Source organism: Cololabis saira, chromosome 4 (genome assembly GCF_033807715.1).
Source record: "Cololabis saira isolate AMF1-May2022 chromosome 4, fColSai1.1, whole genome shotgun sequence".
Classification (NCBI taxonomy): domain Eukaryota; kingdom Metazoa; phylum Chordata; class Actinopteri; order Beloniformes; family Belonidae; genus Cololabis; species Cololabis saira.
In genome coordinates, this window is record NC_084590.1 from 964082 (window position 1) to 986782 (window position 22701).

General features: G+C 41.8%; 1 protein-coding gene across 1 annotated transcript in view; it reads right to left on the minus strand.

Annotated features, from left to right (window-relative positions):
- Nucleotides 1-22701, minus strand: part of LOC133442205 (endothelin-converting enzyme-like 1) — a 164094-nt gene that overhangs the window by 12173 nt on the left and 129220 nt on the right. The window lies entirely within an intron of this gene.

Consider the following 22701-nt stretch of genomic DNA (forward strand, 5'->3'; position numbering starts at 1 on the left):
GTGGAAAAAACTGATATTAGTGACACATTTCTGTTTAAAAACAGAAATGTGTTTAGACCATACTTGGCACCAATCGCAGTATAAAAGCAATAAACTATGCCAGACTGTACAGTTCAACAGCCACACTTTAAAGTTTGACATTTCCCACTTCCACATACTACCAAGTACGGTCTAAAACAGCTTTTTAAACAGAAATGTGTCACTAGTATCTAGTGACACACTAGTATCTAGTGACACATTTCATATCTAGTACCTAACCCTAACCCTAACCCTTTTTTCCACTGCCAATCACTTGAAAAATTGAAACTGTAAAAAATAATTTTCAGGTTCAAATTTTATTTTCAAATTAGCAAAACTTTTGGCCTTGATTTGGCTCCAGAGTGGTGCTGGTCCCTCATCTGTTTTACAGACTCCTGACTTCTTTCTAGGAAACTCTTTTCAACTTTCCATATCTGTACCTGTTTGTTCCTATTTAGGATCCCAGGGCTCTGAGAGAACCTATGCCAGCTCTGTTTGGTTCCCCCCAGGGTGCTGGTATCACCCTGGACAGATTAGCAGTCCATAGTGCTGCTACATACCGTATGAACAACCAACCACATTTTTTAACAATATTTTTATATTTTATTTACACTTGATGATATGTCCGTTTTTTTTCAATTAAAACAACATTGTCTATGCTGTTACATCCACTGAAAAAACATTATAAAAATGACTTCTATAAGTAAATAAAAGCTCTGTTGATAGTGACCAGGGGTGGTCACTATCAACAGAGCTTTTATTTACTTATATCGTATATCCTGATCCTTAAATCAGGATATACCGTTTAACATGTTGACTCAACAGCGAAATCAAAAATGACTGTAGCGTTTATACAATGCTGGGTTGGCATTTAGCGATGCTGAATGCCTCGCTAAATGCGGTAGCATGGTGATTACAGATGGGGAAGTGATAACGGCTAGCCCGGGGGGGGGCAAACTTTTTGACTCACGGGCCAGGAGCATGTGGATGCAGTGTTTGGGCTGGATATACTAAAACATTGCATGTAGTGTGTGCAAACCTCATAGCACAGTAAGAACACTCAAATAAATGTACAACCCCATTTATTAACAGATTTGCACTGAGGACTGTCTTTCAAATATGCAAAATAGCCCTTATTAGTTAATAAGTTTTTCTCAAGGAATATGCAAGATATGGCGTTTACACACTATTTTGCACAATACTGGAAGGAAGAAAATGTAAATAGATTAAAATAGCACAGCCTACGCTCTGTGATTTATCAAACTAAGCGAACGGCGCTAACGCAGTTCAAACAGCAGGTGTATCCGCCACCTTTAATCTGATTGGTTTACGAGTAAATCGCTCCCCAAGTGAGGTGCGCTCTTATGATTGGCTGAAACAAAGGAAGACATCTGATTGGTTGCAGATCCTTCCGTGTTAAAAAAAAACGTATTTGTGGATCGAGTCACGTCAGGGGAGTCTCAAAAGTTACACGCAAATCCAGCGCAGCTCACAGACAAAAAAACATTTGTAAATCATGTTATATTTGTGTGTGCATCAAAAATACATTTGTATATCTTGTCCTACGCACGTGTGAATTGTTCTGTGCATTTGTGAAACGGTGTGTGCATTTGCGAATCGGTCTGTGCATTTGTAAAACTTGTCCTGTGCATTTGTCAATTATGAGACTGTTCTAGCTCCATAAATATAAGTTTAAACACACTGAAATAGAAGGTTTTTATTTCTGCCGGAAATTTGTTTTGTAACCAGATGTCTGCAGATGAGTGTAGCTGTGACTTACAGTATTAGCTGGAAAACACAATGGCACCACAGCCAGCAGCCTTATCTAGTGCAAGTTCAAATTTGACATCAATACCACAAAAAAATTAGTATTTTACACATGCAAGATTGTAACTAGACCTTTCGAGAAATGGCCATGTGGAGACGCCAAAAGAACAGTTGGCTAACCATGGTCACATACTGTACCTAAAAGGATAAAAGGGCATAACTCTTCAACGTACAGTCATAATTTTGGCCTCTAATGAAAGTTGACACTTAGAGGTATCTTATCCCATATCCAGATTCACTACCAATATTGCTGAAAAAAAGACAGAAACATTAAGCTAAACTTTGCATATACAGTAAAAGAGTCAAAACACGGAGGCACGTTTCATTCGCTGCAAGTAATTCCCTTTATGCATGTACTTCCTTGTTGTGGCTTTGTTATCACCCCCTGAAGCAGCACATTGTTGTTTTCAGAATTTCATTGGCTATACAATGTGCCAGTTATCAGCACGATTGGTTCCAACTGGCCCATTTTTTTCATGACAAAAGGGGGGATGGGCTTCCTTTCAATACAGGCGCTCATTAGCTATTGTAGGCTGTGGAGAGGACAGGGAAGCTCCTGTATGGTCGAATAAGGTGTCAATCAAAAGGGCAGTGTACAGACTGCATTTTGAGACCAAGATATCTGTGATGTATACATGCAAAGCGGAGTTACAGCGAATAATACGTTGAAAATTTGGGACATTGAGCGGCTAATTTCAAATGATGCAGCGGCTGTTTGTGGATATTTACTGGTATAATAATGTATTTTGGACTAAATACTGGCTGGGGCCTCATTTATAAAGCTTGCTTGCGCACAAAACAGGGCTTGAAAGATGCGAAAGCCACCTTCTACGCAAAGGTTGGGATTTAAAAAGAAAAAACTAACCGAAAAATCTGCGTATCTCTACGGCAACCCTGACCCTCCCGTAGGAACTTACTTAAGATACTGGCAACGCAGGCGGTGAGGTGGTGAAATGAAGCCAGATTCATGTCATACTCGTAATAATTTCATCACATATCAGACTTATAACATAATAGCGCTTATCGTGTCCCTCTGTGTTTGAAGCACAGCGTCAGTCAAGACTCTGGTGCTGGAGCTGCAGCCGAGGTGCAGGACACGCCGGGAACCTCCTCGTCACCCACCGCGGCAACCGTAGAGTGACTGAGGACAGAACAAATGAGGGGCTCCGTAGAGTCTTAAAGGGACACAGATTTCTTTTAAAATATATAATGAGTTTTACGCGCGCGTGAAACCTTTACGTGCGGGTGTAAGCCTAAATTATGGTTCCGTGTTAAAACAACGCAGAGCCTACGCCGTAGGGTACGTGGCGACGCGCACCTACGCAGTAGGCTCTGCGTTGGTGTGACGCGGAACCATAAATCAGCCTTGAGCAGCACTGAGGGGAGAGGGGAGGAGGGGGTGCTGTCCCCAGTGGAAATTGTGCCGTGGCACTCACGGGCAGCAACAGAGTGCTGCCACTCACTCGCATAATTTTATACTATTTATATACTTTTTCTACTTTTATTGTGACCACCAAATAATGTGGTTTTCCTGTCCTCCACCTCATCCACAACATCTCCATCTCAGTCTCCGTGAAATTCATATATATATATATATATATATATATATATATATATATATATATATATATAATAATAATAATAATAATAATAATAATAATAAGCTTTATTAAGGACACAGGGTCCATAGCACAACAGACAACAGACAAAGGGTACAAAAAATAAGGATAAAATCCACAGTAATCACATCATATTTACATAAAGGCTGATACGCCAATGATTCCAGATTCTGGAAAAGAACCTGACTGAGCTCTGAGCAGGGTTAGTCAGTTTGAAAATGATATTGTTCCCAGAGTCCGACAACCTGCACATACATCTGTGCATAAGGTTACGCAGTACAGCAGTGCAGGTAGGCACACCGACCCTGACAAACAGCTGACTTGCACTGCTCCAGCGTGGCACCTTGAGCAACAGCCTCATCCCATCATTATAGGCTACATGAAGTTTCTGCATACTGCTCTTTTTATAGCGACGCCACAAGTGAGCAGTATACATGGGAGTACAATAGGCTCTAAAAAGTGCAGCCTTCACAGGTACAGAGCACACACCAAATTTGCGTACAAGTGTGTTCGCTTGCGCATACAATGCACGACGCTGTCTATAAATATCCCTATCATCAGACAGGTCGTCATTAAAATAGTGTCCCAAGTATTTAACCTCATTGCACACTTTGAGGACAGTGCCAGACAAAAAGAAGTCAGGAAATGACAGTTTGCTGTCCTCTTTGGTCCTGACGATCATTATGTTGCTTTTTTTTGCATTATAGAGAATGTCAAAGTGGAGGCCATATTGTGAGCAGACCCTCAGTAGCTGTTGAAGACCAGCACTATATGGTGAAAAAACAACTAAATCATCAGCGTACATCAGGTGGTTGATGATGGTGTTACCGACCACGCAGCCTGTACCACAACCACTGAGCAGCTTGGATAAGTCATCCATATAAATATTAAATAAAAATGGAGATAAAATGCTGCCCTGTCTAACTCCATTGCATACTCCACACGGAGCAGACATGAAGTTACCCCACTTTACATACATTGCCTGATGAGCATACCAAAAAATCAGAATCCTTAAAAGATACTTGGGAACACCTCTGCTGTGCAATTTATAAAACAATTTTTCATGGTTTACACGATCAAAGGCTTTAGAAGCATCAATAAAACACAGAAACATTGTGGAATTATGCCTATTGTACAGATCTAAAATCTCCTTTAGAGCAAAAATACACATATCGGTCCCATGTCTACGTTTGAAACCAAACTGGTTATCAGATGTGAGGAGAAACCGTTCTAGCCTATTCAGTAAGATCCTCTCCAGGATTTTGGATAAAATACTGGCTAAGGCTATAGGCCGATAATCTTCGCTACTATTTATTTTGCCAGCTTTGTCTTTAATAATAGGCACCAATACAACAGATAAAATAGAATCAGGTAAAATACCATGAACTAAAAACCCAGTAAAACAAATGGCAAGCAGAGGACAGAGTCTTCTACTTCCAAATTTTAAATGCTCTGCAGAAATCTTGTCCTTACCACATGCCTTATTATCTTTTAGCATCATAACTGCATCAAAGACTTCTTGTGGAGAGACTGCCACATCTTCAGAGTTATCAATACTGCCCACTGTGAAGCTGTTACTCTTAACACAGTTGAACAGTTCATAATAATGTTTCTGCCACAACTGAGTAATTTCCTCTGGACCGCTTACACCATCAATATTTGTTGGCAGAGAGGTTTTACAATTATTAATCTTTTTAATTTCTTTCCAGAAATCATTAGGGCCCGAGCACTGAAAGTGCGAGGACCCTATTGTATCTGTGATGTTTATTAGGGCCCGAGCACTGAAAGTGCGAGGACCCTATTGTATCTGTGATGTTTATTATTAGGGCCCGAGCACTGAAAGTGCGAGGACCCTATTGTATCTGTGATGTTTATTATTAGGGCCCGAGCACTTGCAGTGCGAAGGCCCTATTGTATTTGCAGGAATTTTTATTATTATTATTATTATTATTTTTTTTTTTCTTCTGACAAAGTGATGGCCTTTTTGCCCCCCTTAACATGCCCAAAAAGTCACCAAATTTTGCACCCAAGTCAGGCCTGGCGAAAAATTTGATATTTAATGGTTTGCATTAATGGGCGTGGTAATATGGCTCAACAGCGCCCCCTTGAAAACTTTGTGCCTCAAGCCCCACGATACGGTTTGACGTACATGCACAAAAATCGGTACACACCTGTATCATGGGACAACTTAAAGAAAAGTCTCTTGGCGTCATGCCCGAAACCGAACAGGAAGTCGGCCATTTTGAATTAATCGTGTCACTTTGGCGCAATTTATGCCATTCCTTCGGCAGTTAATTCAGCCCGAACCGTAACGTGCACCCAGGTGTGTTATACATCAAAATGTGCGTCTCCATCCTGCGACTACAAGCATTACTTTTCTCTTTCAAAAGTGTTACCGTGGCGACGCTAGACGCCAACAAGCGCACCCCCCCTTCATCTGATTGGTCCATATTTGATAGTTCCCCAAAAGGCACCAAATTTGGCATGCAAGCCAGGCCTGGCGATAAATTTGATATTTCATGGTTTGCATTAATGGGCGTGGCAAAATGGCTCAACAGCGCCCCCCAGAAAACTTTGTGCCTAAGCCCCACAATAAGGTTTGACGTACATGCACGAAAATCGCTACACACCTGTATCATGGCACAACTTAAAGAAAAGTCTCTTGGAGCCATGGCCGAAACCGAACAGGATGTCGGCCATTTTGAATAAATTGTGTCATTTTGGCGAAATTTATGCCATTCCTTCGGCAGTTAATTCAGCCCGAACCGTAATGTGCACCCAGGTGTGTTATACATCAAAATGTGCGTCTCCGTCCTGTGACAACACGCATTACTTTTCTCTTTCAAAAGTGTTACCGTGGCGACGCTAGACGCCAAAAGGCGGGCCCCCCCTTCATGTGATTGGTCGATATTTGATAGTTCTCCAAAAGTCACCAAATTTTGCATGCAAGCCAGGCTTGGCAATAAATTTGACATTTCATGGTTTGCATTAATGGGCGTCAACAGCGCCCCCTAGAATACTTTTATCTGCCATAACTTTTGAATGGTTTGACATAGGAAGTTGTGGGTGGTGTCATGGGACTCTGTAATGAGTCCTTAAGCTTCGTTGGCCTTAATTAGCCCCGCCCCTTCTTCTGATTGGTTGTCCCGATTTTCTGCTATAACATTGGAATGGTTTGACATAGAGAGTCGTGGGTGGTGTCATCAGATTCTTTATGGAGTCCTGACCTTCATTGGCTAGAATTAGCCCCGCCCCTTCTTGTCATTGGTTGTCCCTTTTTTCTGCTATAACATTTTAATTGTTTGACATAGGACGTCGTGGGTGGTGTCATGGGACTCTGTAATGAGTCCTTAAGCTTAGTTGGCCTGAATTATCCCCGCCCCTTTTTCTGATTGGTTGTCCCTTTTTTCTGCTATAACTTTTTAATGGTTTGACATAGGAAGTTGTGGGTGGTGTCATGGGACTCTGTAATCAGTTCTTAAGCTTCGTTGGCCTTAATTAGCCCCGCCCCTTCTTCTGATTGGTTGTCCCGATTTTCTGCTATAACTTTGGAAGGGTTTGACATAGAGAGTCGTGGGTGGTGTCATCAGATTCTGTATGGAGTCCTTGACCTTCATTGGCCTGAATTAACCCCGCCCCTTCTTCTGATTGGTTGTCCCTTTTTTCTGCTATAACTTTTGAAAGGTTTGACATAGGAAGTCGTGGGTGGTGTCATGTCTGATATGCTTATGGGGGGGGGGGTGGCCGTGAGTGCGAGGGCCCGTTCATCGCTGCTTGCAGCTTTAATTATTATTATTATTATTAGGGCCCGAGCACTTGCAGTGCGAAGGCCCTATTGTAATTGCAGGAATTATTAGGGCCCGAGCACCTTCAGTGCGAAGGCCCTATTGTATTTGCAGGAATTTTTCTTCTTATTATTATTTTTCTTCTGACAAAGTGATGGCCTTTTTGCCCCCCTTAACATGCCCAAAAAGTCACCAAATTTTGCACCCAAGTCAGGCCTGGCGAAAAATTTGATATTTCATGGTTTGCATTAATGGGCGTGGCAAAATGGCTCAACAGCGCCCCCTTGAAAACTTTGTGCCTCAAGCCCCACGATACGGTTTGACGTACATGCACGAAAATCGGTACACACCTGTATCATGTCACAACTTAAAGAAAAGTCTCTGGGCGTCATGTCGAGAAACCGAACAGGAAGTCGGCCATTTTGAATTAATCCTGTCACTTTGGCGCAAATTATGCCATTCCTTCGGCAGTTAATTCAGCCCGAACCGTAACGTGCACCCAGGTGTGTTATACATCAAAATGTGCGTCTCCCTCCTGCGACCACACGCATTACTTTTCTCTTTCAAAAGCGTTACCGTGGCGACGCTAGACGCCAAAAAGCGCGGCCACCCTTCATCTGGTTGGTTCAGACAGAAAAAACTTTGCGCCTCAAGCCCCATAATACGGTTTGACGTACATGAACGAAAATTGGTACACTCCTGTATCATGTCGCAACTAAAAGAAAAGTCTCTTGGCGCCATGGCCAAAACCCAACAGGAAGTCGGCCATTTTGAACATTCTGAATTAATTGCGTAATTTTGGGGCAATATATGCCATTCCTTCGAGAGTTAATTCAGCCCGAACCGTATCGTGCACCCAGGTGTGTTATACATCAAAATGTGCGTCTACATCCTGCGACACCACGCATTACTTTTCTCTTTCAAAAGTGTTACCGTGGCGACGCTAGACGCCAAAAGGCGCGCCCCCCCTTCATGTGATTGGTCCATATTTGATAGTTCTCCAAAAGTCACCAAATTTTGCATGCAAGCCAGACTTGGCGATAAATTTGATATTTCATGGTTTGCATTAATGGGCGTGGCCTAACGGCTCAACAGCGCCCCCTAGAATACCTTTATCTGCCATAACTTTTGAATGGTTTGACATAGGAAGTTGTGGGTGGTGTCATGGGACTCTGTAATGAGTCCTTAAGCTTCGTTGGCCTCAATTAGCCCCGCCCCTTCTTCTGATTGGTTGTCCCTTTTTTCTGCTATAACTTTTTAATGGTTTGACTCCCGCTTCCTGATTCAAACGTCTGCCGGCCCCGCCCCCCGACCAATCAGTGGCGAGTAGGGTGATGACGGCCCCGCCCCCCGACCAATCAGTGGCGAGTAGGGTGATGACGGCCCCGCCCCCCGACCGATCAGCTGTTGTAATGTGGTGACGTCAGAAATAGTCCCGTGCTCAGCCCGGTTAGAACCTCGGTAGAATGGTTACAGAAAGAGTAATAAATAAAATAGTAGTGTTTTACTAATATTTATACCTTACAAATATTTAAAAAATTAGGAAAAAAAGTTCCAGACATTTTATTGCTATGTTGGTCTCTGCTAACGCAGTAAGTCAAAGTGAAAGGAATGGCTGAGACATAGCTCACCCAGAGCATATTCGTTTTTGGCGCCAGAGGTCGGGAGTTCGAGCCTGGCTAGATCCCGAAATTTTTGTCAGCAATTTTTTTTTTTTTTTTTTTACATCAACATTTGCGTCTCTGTCCTGCGACGACGCACATTACTTTTCTCTTTCAAAAGTGTTACCGTGGCGACGCTAGACGCAAAAAGGCGCGCCCCCCCTTCATGTGATTGGTCCATATTTGATAGTTCTCCAAAAGTCACCAAATTTTGCATGCAAGCCAGACTTGGCGATAAATTTGATATTTCATGGTTTGCATTAATGGGCGTGGCCTAACGGCTCAACAGCGCCCCCTAGAATACTTTTATCTGCCATAACTTTTAATGGTTTGACATAGGAAGTTGTGGGTGGTGTCATGGGACTCTGTAATGAGTCCTTAAGCTTCGTTGGCCTTAATTAGCCCCGCCCCTTCTTCTGATTGGTTGTCCCTTTTTTCTGCTATAACTTTTTAATGGTTTGACTCCCGCTTCCTGATTCAAACGTCTGCCGGCCCCGCCCCCCGACCAATCAGTGGCGAGTAGGGTGATGACGGCCCCGCCCCCCGACCAATCAGTGGCGAGTAGGGTGATGACGGCCCCGCCCCCCGACCGATCAGCTGTTGTAATGTGGTGACGTCAGTAATAGTCCCGTGCTCAGCCCGGTTAGAACCTCGGTAGAATGGTTACAGAAAGAGTTATAAATAAAATAGTAGTGTTTTACTAATATTTATACCTTACAAATATTTAAAAAATTAGGAAAAAAAGACCCAGACATTTTATTGCTATGTTGGTCTCTGCTAAAGCAGTAAGTCAAAGCGAAAGTTATGGCTGAGACATAGCTCACCGAGAGCATATCCGTCTTTGGTGCCAGAGGTCGGGAGTTCGAGCCTGGCTAGATCCTGAAATTTTTGTCAGCAATTTTTTTTTTTTTTTTTTACATCAACATGTGCGTCTCTGTCCTGCGACGACGCACATTACTTTTCTCTTTCAAAAGTGTTACCGTGGCGACGCTAGACGCGAAAAAGCGCGCCTCCCCTTCATCTGATCGGTCCATATTTGATAGTTCTCCAAAAGTCACCAAATTTTGCATGCAAGCCAGGCCTGGTGACAAATTTGATATTTCATGGTTTGCATTAATGGGCGTTGCCTAACGGCTCAACAGCGCCCCCTAGAATACTTTTCTCTGCCATAACTTTTGAAAGGTTTGACATAAAGAGTCGTGGGTGGTGTCATGGGACTCGGTATTGAGTCCTTGACCATAATTGGTGAAAATTAGCCCCGCCCCTTCTTCTGATTGGTCGTCCCGATTTTCTGCTATAACTTTTGAATGGTTTGACATAGAGAGTCGTGGGTGGTGTCATCAGATTCTGTATGGAGTCCTTGACCTTCATTGGCCTGAATTAGCCCCGCCCCTTCTTCTGATTGGTTGTCCCTTTTTTCTGCTATAACTTTTGAATGGTTTGACATAGGAAGTCGTGGGTGGTGTCATTTCTGATATGCTTATGGGGGCGGTGGCCGTGAGTGCGAGGGCCCGTTCATCGCTGCTTGCAGCTTTAATTCTTCTTCTTCTTCTTCTTCTTCTTCTTCTTATTGTTCTGACAAAAGGAAGGCCTTTTTGCCCCCCTAAACGTGCCCAAAAAGTCACCAAATTTTGCATGCAAGCCAGGTCTGGCGAAAAATTTGATATTTAATGGTTTGCATTAATGGGCATAGCAAAATGGCTCAACAGCGCCCCCTTGAAAACTTTGTGCCTCAAGCCCCACAATGCGGTTTGTCGTACATGCACGAAAATCGGTACACACCTGTATCATGGCACAACTTAAAGAAAAGTCTCTGGGCGTCATGTCGAGAAACCGAACAGGAAGTCGGCCATTTTGAATTAATCGTGTCATTTTGGCGAAATTTATGCCTTCCTTCGGCAGTTAATACGGCCCGAACCGTAACGTGCCCCCAAGTGTGTTATACATCAAAATGTGCGTCTCCATCCTCCGACACCACGCATTACTTTTCTCTTTCAAAAGCGTTACCGTGGCAACGCTAGACGCCAAAAAGTGTGCCCACCCTTCATCTGATTGGTTCAGACAGAAAAAACTTTGCGCCTCAAGCCCCATAATACGGTTTGACGTACATGAACGAAAATCGGTACACACCTGTATCATGTCGCAACTTAAAGAAAAGTCTCTTGGCGCCGTGGCCGAAACCGAACAGGAAGTCGGCCATTTTGAAAATTCTGAATTAATCGCGTAATTTTGGAGCAATATATGCCATTCCTTCGAGAATTAATACGGCCCGAACCGTATCGTGAACCCAGATGTGTTATACATCAAAATGTGCGTCTCCATCCTGCGAATACACGCATTACTTTTCTCTTTCAAAAGTGTTACCGTGGCAACGCTAGACGCCAACAAGCGCACCCCCCCTTCATCTGATTGGTCCATATTTGATAGTTCCCCAAAAGGCACCAAATTTGGCATGCAAGCCAGGCCTGGCGATAAATTTAATATTTCATGGTTTGCATTAATGGGCGTGGCAAAATGGCTCAACAGCGCCCCCGGGAAAACTTTGTGCCTCAAGCCCCACAATACGGTTTGATGTACATGCACGAAAATCGCTACACACCTGTATCATGGCACAGCTTAAAGAAAAGTCTCTTGGAGCCATGGCCGAAACCGAACAGGAAGTCGGCCATTTTGAAATCTGATTGGTCCATATTTGATAGTTCACCAAAAGTCACCAAATTTGGCATGCAAGACAGACTTGGCGATAAATTTGATATTTCATGGTTTGCATTAATGGGCGTGGCCTAACGGCTCAACAGCGCCCCCTAGAATACTTTTCTCTGCCATAAATTTTGAATGGTTTGACATAGGAAGTTGTGGGTGGTGTCATGGGACTCTGTATGGAGTCCTTGAGCTTCGTTGGCCTTAATTAGCCCCGCCCCTTCTTCTGATTGGTTGTCCCGATTTTCTGCTATAACTTTTGAATGGTTTGACATAGAGAGTCGTGGGTGGTATCATCAGATTCGTTATGGAGTCCTTGAGCTTCGTTGGCCTTAATTAGCCCCGCCCCTTGTTCTGATTGGTTGTCCCTTTTTTCTGCTATAACTTTGGAATGGTTTTACATAGGAAGTCGTGGGTGGTGTCATGGGACTCTGTAATGAGTTCTTAAGCTTCGTTGGCCTTAATTAGCCCCGCCCCTTCTTCTGATTGGTTGTCCCGATTTTCTGCTATAACTTTGGAATGGTTTGACATAGAGAGTCGTGGGTGGTGTCATCAGATTCTGTATGGAGTCCTTGACCTTCATTGCCCTGAATTAGCCCCGCCCCTTCTTCTGATTGGTTGTCCCTTTTTTCTGCTATAACTTTTGAATGGTTTGACATAGTCGTGGGTGGTGTCATTTCTGATATGCTTATGGGGGTGGCCGTGAGTGCGAGGGCCCGTTCATCGCTGCTTGCAGCTTTATTAGGGCCCGAGCACTGAAAGTGCGAGGACCCTATTGTATCTGTGATGTTTATTATTATTATTATTATTATTATTCTCGCCGTAAATAAATTGCCTTTTTGGAGGCCTTAAAATGCTCCAAAACTCACCAAATTTTGCACACGCTTCCAGAGTCGCGTAAAATTACGTATTTTATGGGCGACAGGCATGGGTCCACAAGAATGGGCTCTATAGCGCCACCTATTTTATGTTTTTTGACGAGCCCCACAATATGGTTTGACTTACAGCAATGACCTTTATGTGAGTATTATATTAGACAAAGAGCTACAAAAAAGTCTTTTGGACCCATGCTCTAAGTTACACAGGAAGTCCGGCATTTTGAACAGAAAATGTCATTTTTCATGAATTCTGATCATTTCTAGGCCTCGTACTTTAACGAACTCCTCCTAGAGATTTTATCGAATTGGCTCACAACTTGGTTTGTACAATCTAGACACATGGCCGACGCTAAATTGCGAAGCTTTTAAGTTTCTGCCAGAGGGCGTGATTGTAGTGATCCGGCGAAGTTTGAGGTCATTTTTAAGCTTCGCCATCAAACATCAATTGGCTGTAACTCAGCAATACATGATTTGATGTGGTCGAAAACGTATGTGCATGATTGTAGGCTGAGCCTGAAGACATATGTGGTGGAATATTCAGGATCGGTTGTAGCGCCACCTGTTGGCACCAGGAATTGTCATGTCTTCTAGTTTGCATCTGTGCTCCAAACGAGATCAGTTTCTTGATCTCAAAGTTGGTCAGATAATAGGTAAGGCATTGACGATGAGTGACAGAGAAAACTGTAAGTTTGTGTCAAAGGGCGTGGCCGTTAGAGGTTGTCAAATTTCGGGGTCTCGCCATGAACATAAAAGTTGTTGTAACTTAAACATAATTGGTCAGAATTAACCCAAAATCAATTCATGTAATCAGGCTTCCATTCTGAACAAGTGGATATGACAATCTTGGATGAACTCCATAGCGCCACCTTTTGGTCAGGTATACATTTTTCATCAAATTATGTGCTTTAGTTGCTGTTTGGTTTATCCAATCTTAATCCAATCGACACATATGATTGTCAGTAGGTCCCTTGTTGACCGTGTCGCGTATCATGGTCGTAATTTGAAAGGAATTGGCATTTTTATGTCACTCTGTATTTCTGGTAAAATATTAATTAAAAATCAGAGATTTTGTGTAAGGAAAATTAAATGGCAGTTTCAGATAGCTTACAACAGGACTAAAAAATCATACACTGGAACATATTATTTTTGAAGAACTCCGTCACTCTAAAAATTAAAAAAATGAACTAATAACATAAAAAGCTATGTCTTTGTCACAAAATGTCAAAATTGACATCCGACTTCATAGATATGTTGTTTACTATAATGAGAAAAAATATCATGTTAATTCCATAAGTCAAAGATACATGAGTGATTTTTAAATAATATTTATGTGTGATCAGGCTGCCTGACATGTTGATCTCTCAGTCTCTCAGCTCCAGCAGCTCCAGCAGAGTGGAGAGGGGAGGGGCTGAGCTCCCGCCGGGCGAAGGTGTTTGGAATGCGTGCGCAGCTCCCCCGGGGGCGGGGGGGTGGGGGTGGGTGGAGGGGGTGGAGTTTGGAATGCGCGCGCAGGCGTGCGGGCTGGTGTTCAGCGCGGCCGCCATCTTGGTCAAGGCGCCGCATTGACTGCCTGAGAACATCGGGCGTGGCCGCCATCTTGGATCGGTTTTTTTTTTTTTTTTTTTTTTTTACTTTATTTAAAAGAATTATCACAAAACAGTATACAAATAAAAAACAGAACATGTGCCAGGGGTGATGTTTGTTATTCAAGAAGATTAAACGTAACACAAGTCTACGGTTTTAAAAGCCTTTTCATTTGTTGATTTTAGGATTAATTTCAAGTAAAGTTCCATTTCTTTCTGGAAAACAAAAAAACAAGGGGTTTTCTTTGAAAATGTACTCTTATGAATATGGAATTTGGCAAGAAATAAAAACAGATTTATCAAAAAGTAACATTTTCCTTCTTTTTTAGAGAAACAATGGAAACCAAAAACAACATTTTCCCAATATAAATTAAAATCTATACCAAAGGAGTCAATAATAAATTTGCTAATATCTGCCCATAGTTTTTTCGAATGAGAGCAAAGCCAAAATAAATGGACAACTGTTTCTGGATGTAAATTACAGAAGGAACAATTTGTATTAATGTCCTTTTTAAATTTCTGCATGTAATGGTTAGCAGGATCATATTTATGTATGATTTTGTAAGAGACCTCCTTAACCTTATTTGTGATTAAAAACTTGTTAGGAAGCATCCAAGTTTTTTTCCAATCAATATGATCTGTGAAACGATTCCAATAAACAGTAATATTAGGAGTAGCAACAATATCTTTTTGAAATAAGGCACGTACCCTTTTATTATTATTCTTTTGGGTCAGTGAAAAACATATTTTACCTATTGGGGAGTCAGTTGAGAATGGGACAGACACATTTCTAGACGAGGAAGTACAACTGTTTTTAAAAAGCATTAAGGTGCCTGATGGAATAGCATTAGCGACAACTGAGAATTCTTCAGGAGTTATTTGAAGACTATGTCGTGATGAAAAGTCTCCGTAAGACAGCACAACTCCTTCCTCATTTAGCAGCGGACTCACCAGCCAGATCCGGTTCTGAAACCAGGTTTAAAAAAAAGGATTTATTTCTAACTAGGATATCTCTATTGTTCCAAATAATATAACGGTGGGGTGAAAAGTTATGCTTATAGATAAGAGTCCATGCAAGGAGGACCTGTTTATGAAATACAGATAACTTAACTGGAATTTTTTCTACATTATAATTACAAGACAGTATGAAATGAAGGCCTCCAAAACGAGAGAAAATATGGTGGGGAATAAAATTCCAGATTGAGGTGGGATTCTTCATAAAATTTTTCGCCCAATTAATTTTAAATGTATTGTTTAAAGTTTTAAAATCCAGGAAATTAAGCCCTCCAGATTCATAAGTATTCATGACTATACTTTTTCTAATGTAATGTATACGATTTTTCCATAGGAAATTAAAAAGCATCTGGTTAACAGTTTTACTAATTTTATTATCTAAATGTAGTGATAAGCAGCATAAGTTAGTCGAGAAATTCCTTGGATCGGTATCGCTTTGACTCCAGTGCGTTCACTTCTATTGTGGAAGGAGGTGTCTGCATAAGTAAAATAACTATAACTTGCTTAATTTTCAACCGATTTTCACGCAGTTTTCTTTGTTACAAACGGCAGACATGTAGCTACGATACAGGATGCTTGATGTACGTTAAATATGCAGGCTTTCATGCTAAACTACGTTCTGCAGGTAGTCACACTACTGGTTATGCTATTCAGGTATACACACACACACACACACGCACACACACACACACGCACACACACACACACACACATATATATATATATATATATATATATATATATACATACACAAACACACACACAATATACACAAAACAAAATACAGTATAGCATATTAATGAATGTATTAATATATTTGAATAACAGACATAACAAACTTAAAAACAAAAAACATAATGGATGACAGCATACAATTGTCATAATGGAGCAAAAAAAAGAAACATTTGGAAGGAGTGTGTGTGTGAGGAATTGTATTTTAGTGTTATAAATGAAATTATATAATAATGCAATCGCTATGATATATAATTTTACAATATAATACAGTCAAAAATATATGAAATGAAGCAACATACAATATAATAATACAATATGCTATATTACTGGGTACGCTAATATGATATAACAACATGTAATATAATATGGTATAATAGATTAATATAATATCATACATTCTGGACCATGAGATACAGCTGTACTGTATGATCGTCGTTCATTTGAGTGATCTGATTTTAACTACTATCCTCTCATCTGTACCGCCATGATTTTCTCTGTATGTGTGTCTCTGTCTGTCTGTCTGTCTGTCTGTCTGTCTGTCTGTCTGTCTGTCTGTCTGTCTGTCTGTCTGTCTGTCTGTCTGTCTGTCTGTCTGTCTGTCTGTCTGTCTGTCTGTCTTTCTTTCTTTCTTTCTTTCTTTCTTTCTTTTCTTCTGACGAAAGGAGGTCCTTTTTTGCCCCCCTAAACGGCCCAAAAAGTCATCAAATTTTGCACCAGGCCTGGCGATAAATTTGATTTTTATGGTTTGCATTAATGGGCGTGGCCTAACGGCTCAACAGCGCCCCCTAGAAAACCTTTCTCTGCCATAACTTTTGAAAGGTTTGACATAAAGAGTTGTGGGTGGTGTCATGGGACTCGGCATTGAGTCCTTGACCATAATTGGTGAAAATTAGCCCCGCCCCTTCTTCTGATTGGTTGTCCCTATTTCCTGCTATAACTTTTGAATGTTTTGACATAGAGTCGTGGGTGGTGTCATGGGGCTCTGTAATGAGTCCTTGAGCTTCTTTGGCCTTAATTAGCCCCGCCCCTTCTTCTGATTGGTTGTCCCTTTTTACTGCTATAACTTTTGAATGGTTTGACATAGGAAGTCGTAAGTGTCATTTCTGATATGCTTATGGGGGGTGGTGGCCGTGAGTGCGAGGGCCCGTTCATCGCTGCTTGCAGCTTTAATTATTATTATTATTATTATTATTATTATTATTATTCTCGCCGTAAATAAATTGCCTTTTTGGAGGCCTTAAAATGCTCAAAAACTCACCAAATTTTGCACACGCTTCCAGAGTCGCGTAAAATTACGTATTTTATGGGCGACAGGCATGGGTCCACAAGAATGGGCTCTATAGCGCCACCTATTTTATGTTTTTTGACGAGCCCCACAATATGGTTTGACTTACAGCAATGACCTTTATGTGTGTATTATATTAGACAAAGAGCTACAAAAAAGTCTTTTGGACCCATGGTCTAAGTTACACAGGAAGTCCGGCATTTTGAACAGAAAATGTCATTTTTCATGAATTCTGATCATTTCTAGGCCTCGTACTTTAACGAACTCCTCCTAGAGATTTTATCGAATTGGCTCACAACTTGGTTTGTACAATCTAGACACATGGCCGACGCTAAATTGCGAAGCTTTTAAGTTTTCACCAGAGGGCTTGACCGTAGTCATTCGGCGAAGTTTGAGGTCATTTTTAAGCCTCGCCATGAAACATCAATTGGCTGTAATTCAGCAATACATTATTTTATGTGGCCGAAAACGTATGTGCATGATTGTAGGCTGAGCCTGAAGACATATGTGGTGGAATATTCAGGATCGGTTGTAGCGCCACCTGTTGGCACCAGGAATTGTCATGTCTTCTAGTATGCATCTGTGCTCCAAGCGAGATGAGATTAATGATCTCAAAGTTGGTCAGATAATTGGTAAGACATTGACGATGACTGACAGAGAAAACTGTACGTTCTTATCGAAGGGCGTGGCCGTTAGAGGTAGTAAAATTTCGGGGTCTCACCATGAACATAAAAGTTGTTGTAACTTAAACATAATTGGTCAGAATTAACCCAAAATCAATACATGTAATCAGGCTTCCATTCTGAACAAGTGGATATGACAATCTTGGATGAACTCCATAGCGCCACCTTTTGGTCAGGTATACATTTTTCATCAAATTATGTGCTGTCATTGCTGTTTCATTCATCCAATCACAATGAAATCGACACATATTATTGTCATAAGCGTCCTTATTAACTGTGTTGAGTATCGTGGTCATAACTTGAAGGGAACTGCCATTTTACGTCACTCTGAATTTTTTGGTAAAATAATAATTTAAAATCATAGGCTTGGTCTTAAGACAATAAAATGTCAGATTTAGATACATTTCGACATGACTAAAAAATCATACGCTGGTACATATCGCTTTTGAAGAACTTTGTAACTCTCTTTTTCCAAAAATGTATTCATATACAATTAAATCATATTTTTGTCATGCCATGTCCAATTAACTTCGTAAACTTCGTAAAAATATTGTTTACTGTGATGTGAAAATATATTTTTGGCATTAAGGTGCGTAAAACGCACGATTGGTAATGAATATTTATTTAAATCCATTGGATTTAAAGCAAGCTGTCTCTGTGTGCCGGCCAGTCCTGCAGCGGAGCGGAGGCCGAGGGGGAGGGAGGAGGAGGGGGGGAGCGGGGGGACGTTGTTGCGTGCGCACCGTATTGACGTTCCTCACACGACATGAATCCTCCAGTGTTTTCACACGAGTCCCAACCTAATCTGTAAGTATTTTTTTATTGTGTGCATAATTGTAGAGTCGTCTTAAGACATCTATGGTGAAATATTCCTGTGGAATAGTTTTCACCGATGTATTTCGGCGGCGCATGTCTGTAATGCAGCTCGCTTTTTACCATGTCTTTCATGTCTCTGTCTTCTACCGAGACAGAGACCACTTAAATAAAACCACACTGATTTTGAGTCAAACCCGTCTTTTTAAATTCAATTTTTATACAGAAAATAATTACAGTGCATGTATTACACCTTATTTCACAGCAGCTTTGCAATTTTATTATATTATTATCGGCTTTCAGCCGAGATCTGGTCGGCACCGCGCAGCGCCGCGGAGGAGGTGCATTCAGGGACCGGTCGGAATTCTAAAAAGCCGATTATCCTCCTGGTGCGTTCAGGGACAACTGGAATTTACTGTATTTGGCGAGAATTTACCGTTGCTTCATTTGCTTAAAAATTATTTAAAGGTGACCTATTATGGCATTTAATGTATATTTTAAACAGGCATTGAATGTCTTAAAAACAAGCTTTTGAAGGTTTTTTCTACATAAATGAGAAATTCAGCCTTTGGGCCATGTCTTTATTTTTACCGTTTCTAACCTTGTCTATGAGGGATTCTGAGGGGAGGGGGGGCTATGTTAATGAGGCTCTGTGCTGATTGGCTGCCTGAATGACGTGTAGCAGGGGAGCTTTAAGCCTGAATCACAATTGTGGGTCAATGATGTATAAGGCCTTTGAGAGGCCTATTTTTAAAATACTTAAAATAAAGATGTATTTGGCCATTTTCCAAACATTTGGAATGTAGTGTGCATATATGTGAAAACTTAAAACAAAGGTATTTTAGTGTTTTTAAATCTACATTAATAGGGCAACGACCTTAAAAAAGTAATTGGGGGCGACCGTTATTTATCTCAAAATTAATAGATTTCCTTAACAAAATGTATATTTTAATTATCAGTTATTAAATTAACTTTTCAAGAAAGATAGACTCATGTGTCCTTTCATTTTTGAAAACCATTTTGAAATACATTTTATCTATAATGGAAGTGTCACCCTCATAAAGCCATTTATGCATACTATACCAATGATTTATATTTGAACCAAAACTCATAGACATTAAATTTTGAATTTGCGGATTTCCTAAGTTCTATAGTAAACCATGGTTTGTTAAGGTTTTCAGAGCTTCCTTTATCGGTACACACCTGTATCATAGCACAACTTAAAGAAAAGTCTCCTGGCGCCATGGCCCAAACCCAACAGGAAGTCGGCCAGTTTGAATTAATCATGTAATTTTGGCGCAATTTATGCCATTCCTTCAGCCGCTTCTTCGCCAGAACCGTAACGTGCACCCAGGTGTGTTATACATCAAAATGTGCGTCTCCATCCTGCAATAACGTGCATAACTTTTCTCAGTCAAAAGCGTTACCGTGGCGATGATAGACGCCAAAAAGCGCGCCCCCAATTCATCTGATTGGTCCATACAGATAAAACTTCGTGCCTCAAGTCCCACAATACGCTTTGACGTACATGCACAAAAATCGGTACACACCTGTATCATGTCGCAAATTAAAGGAAAGTCTCTTGGCGCCATGGCCGAAACCGAACAGGAAGTCAGCCATTTTGAACATTTTGAATTAATCGTGTAATTTTGGCGCAATTTATGCCATTTCTTCGGTCATTAATTCAGCCCGAACCCTAACGTGCACCCAGGTGTGTTATACATCAAAACGTGCGTCTCCATCCTCCGACACCACGCATTACTTTTCTCTTTCAAAAGTGTTACCGTGGCGACGCTAGACGGCAAAAAGCGCGCCCACCCTTCATCTGATTGGTTCAGACAGAATAAACTTTGCGCCTCAAGCCCCATAATACGGTTTGACGTACATGAACGAAAATTGGTACACACCTGTATCATGTCGCAACTTAAAGAAAAGCCAGGCCTGTCGATACATTTGATATTTCATGGTTTGCATTAATGGGCGTGGCCTAACGGCTCAACAGCGCCCACTAGAATACCTTTCTCTCCCATAACTTTTGAAAGGTTTGACATAAAGAGTCGTGGGTGGTGTCATCGGACTCGGTATTGAGTCCTTGACCATAATTGGCGAAAATTAGCCCCGCCCCTGCCTCTGATTGGTTGTCCCTATTTCCTGCTATAACATTTGAATATTTTGACATAGACAGTCGTGGGTGGTGTCATGGGATTCTGTAATGAGTCCTTGAGCTTCTTTGGCCTTAATTAGCCCCGCCCCTTCTTCTGATTGGTTGTCCCGATTTTCTGCTATAACTTTTGAATGGTTTGACATAGAGAGTCGTGGGTGGTGTCATCAGATTCTGTATGGAGTCCTTGACCTTCATTGGCCTGAATTAGCCCCGCCCCTTCTTCTGATTGGTTGTCCCGATTTTCTGCTATAACTTTTGAATGGTTTGACATAGGAAGTCGTGGGTGGTGTCATTTCTGATATGCTTATGGGGGCGGTGGCCGTGAGTGCGAGGGCCCGTTCATCGCTGCTTGCAGCTTTAATTTAAATTATTATTTTGCATTTTCTTTGCAAGTGAGTCAGACTTGATTTAATTCTCATTTCTTTTAATAAGACGTAACGCATATTTAAAATTTGCATTTGCCCGTTTCTTGTAATCAAATAAGGGACCATGTTTATGTCTCCCTGACTCCACCCAGGCTTTGAAGGCCCTCCTAGCTTCAGCATGAGCCTCTTCTACATATTCATTCCAGCCTGGCTTGGCTGTGTATGTCTCGTGTGTCTTATACAGAGGCCTACTTGACACAAGGAGGGACTCTACAATATGATCATACAGGGAGCACAACTCTATACCATGTTGCGGATTCTTACAGTTAATATCACCGCATATAACTGCATCTTTTGGTAGCTTCACATTACTCAGCAAGATGTCAGACTGAACATAGTATGCTTTAAGATCCTCCTCAGTCGACTTGGACCAATCTATTCTCCCTGCACGCATATCATTGCTCATAGATGAGAGAGCAGGTAGGTTGCCCAGATTCACAGATAAAAACAAAGGCACATGGTCAGAAGTGGCAAGTTCATAATTAATGGACATGGACTCTAAGGAGTCATGTGCAGAAGATGTACATATGCAGTGATCTAACCATGAGGTTGTGTGCCACGCCTCACTGATGTAAGTGAAGCTATTATCTGGCAAGAGCACTTTACTGGAGAGAGTCAGACCATTATCAGAACAGAACCGTATTAAATGATTTGCAAATAAGGAGTTGCCATCAGAAATATCTGCATTCATGTCACCCACAATAAAAAAACAGGTGGAAACGTTGTCCTGTATGAAAGACATAACACAAGCCAACCTGTGCAGGTATTCATCTTCATTCTGGTGACTTTCAAAGGGTGTATAGATGTTCAGAATAACACATTTTTTGTCACCACAGCAGAATTCAATTCCTATGGCCCAGACCACATCTAATCTGACCACGTTAACCAACTGATCATATTTTTTGTGCCATGATATTGATATTCATTTATTTCTGATTATGCTGGGCCCCGGCCTGGTTGCTGCTCTCCCGTGGAGCTGCAGGTGTAATGCCAGACACAGAAGGCTGCTGTGACAGATCAGCTGATCCGCGGGCCGCGCTGACACTGTCAGCCCTGGGTCTGCGAGCCTCAAAGTAGCGGCGCACATAGATCCCCGCCGGCCAAAGTTCTGTGTCATACATGTCTGCCACTTCGTTACATTCAGCAGACACATGAAACGAACTGAATCTGTTCCGGGTTGAGTCAATCTTTCGACAGGTCACCGGTCTGCCCAGTTTCTCAGTCAGATAGGAACAGAGAGTGACAGCATCCAGATCGGGAGAAAATCTGGTTGCAAACACACTCACCAGTTTAGTTGTAACAACTGGGATGTTGCTCTCGGTGACGGTACCAATTATCCCCATTTTTCTCCGCTGCTCCCGTTTCCGACGAGCCTGCACAGCACCTGTATGGGGCTGTACGGCTGCGTTTGGAGGTTTCTGGCTCTTGCGCGCTCCTTTCCCCACCACCGTGCTCCACGCCGGTGACTGCGGCAGGAGACTCGGGGTTCCTCCCCGTGACAGGTGAGCAGG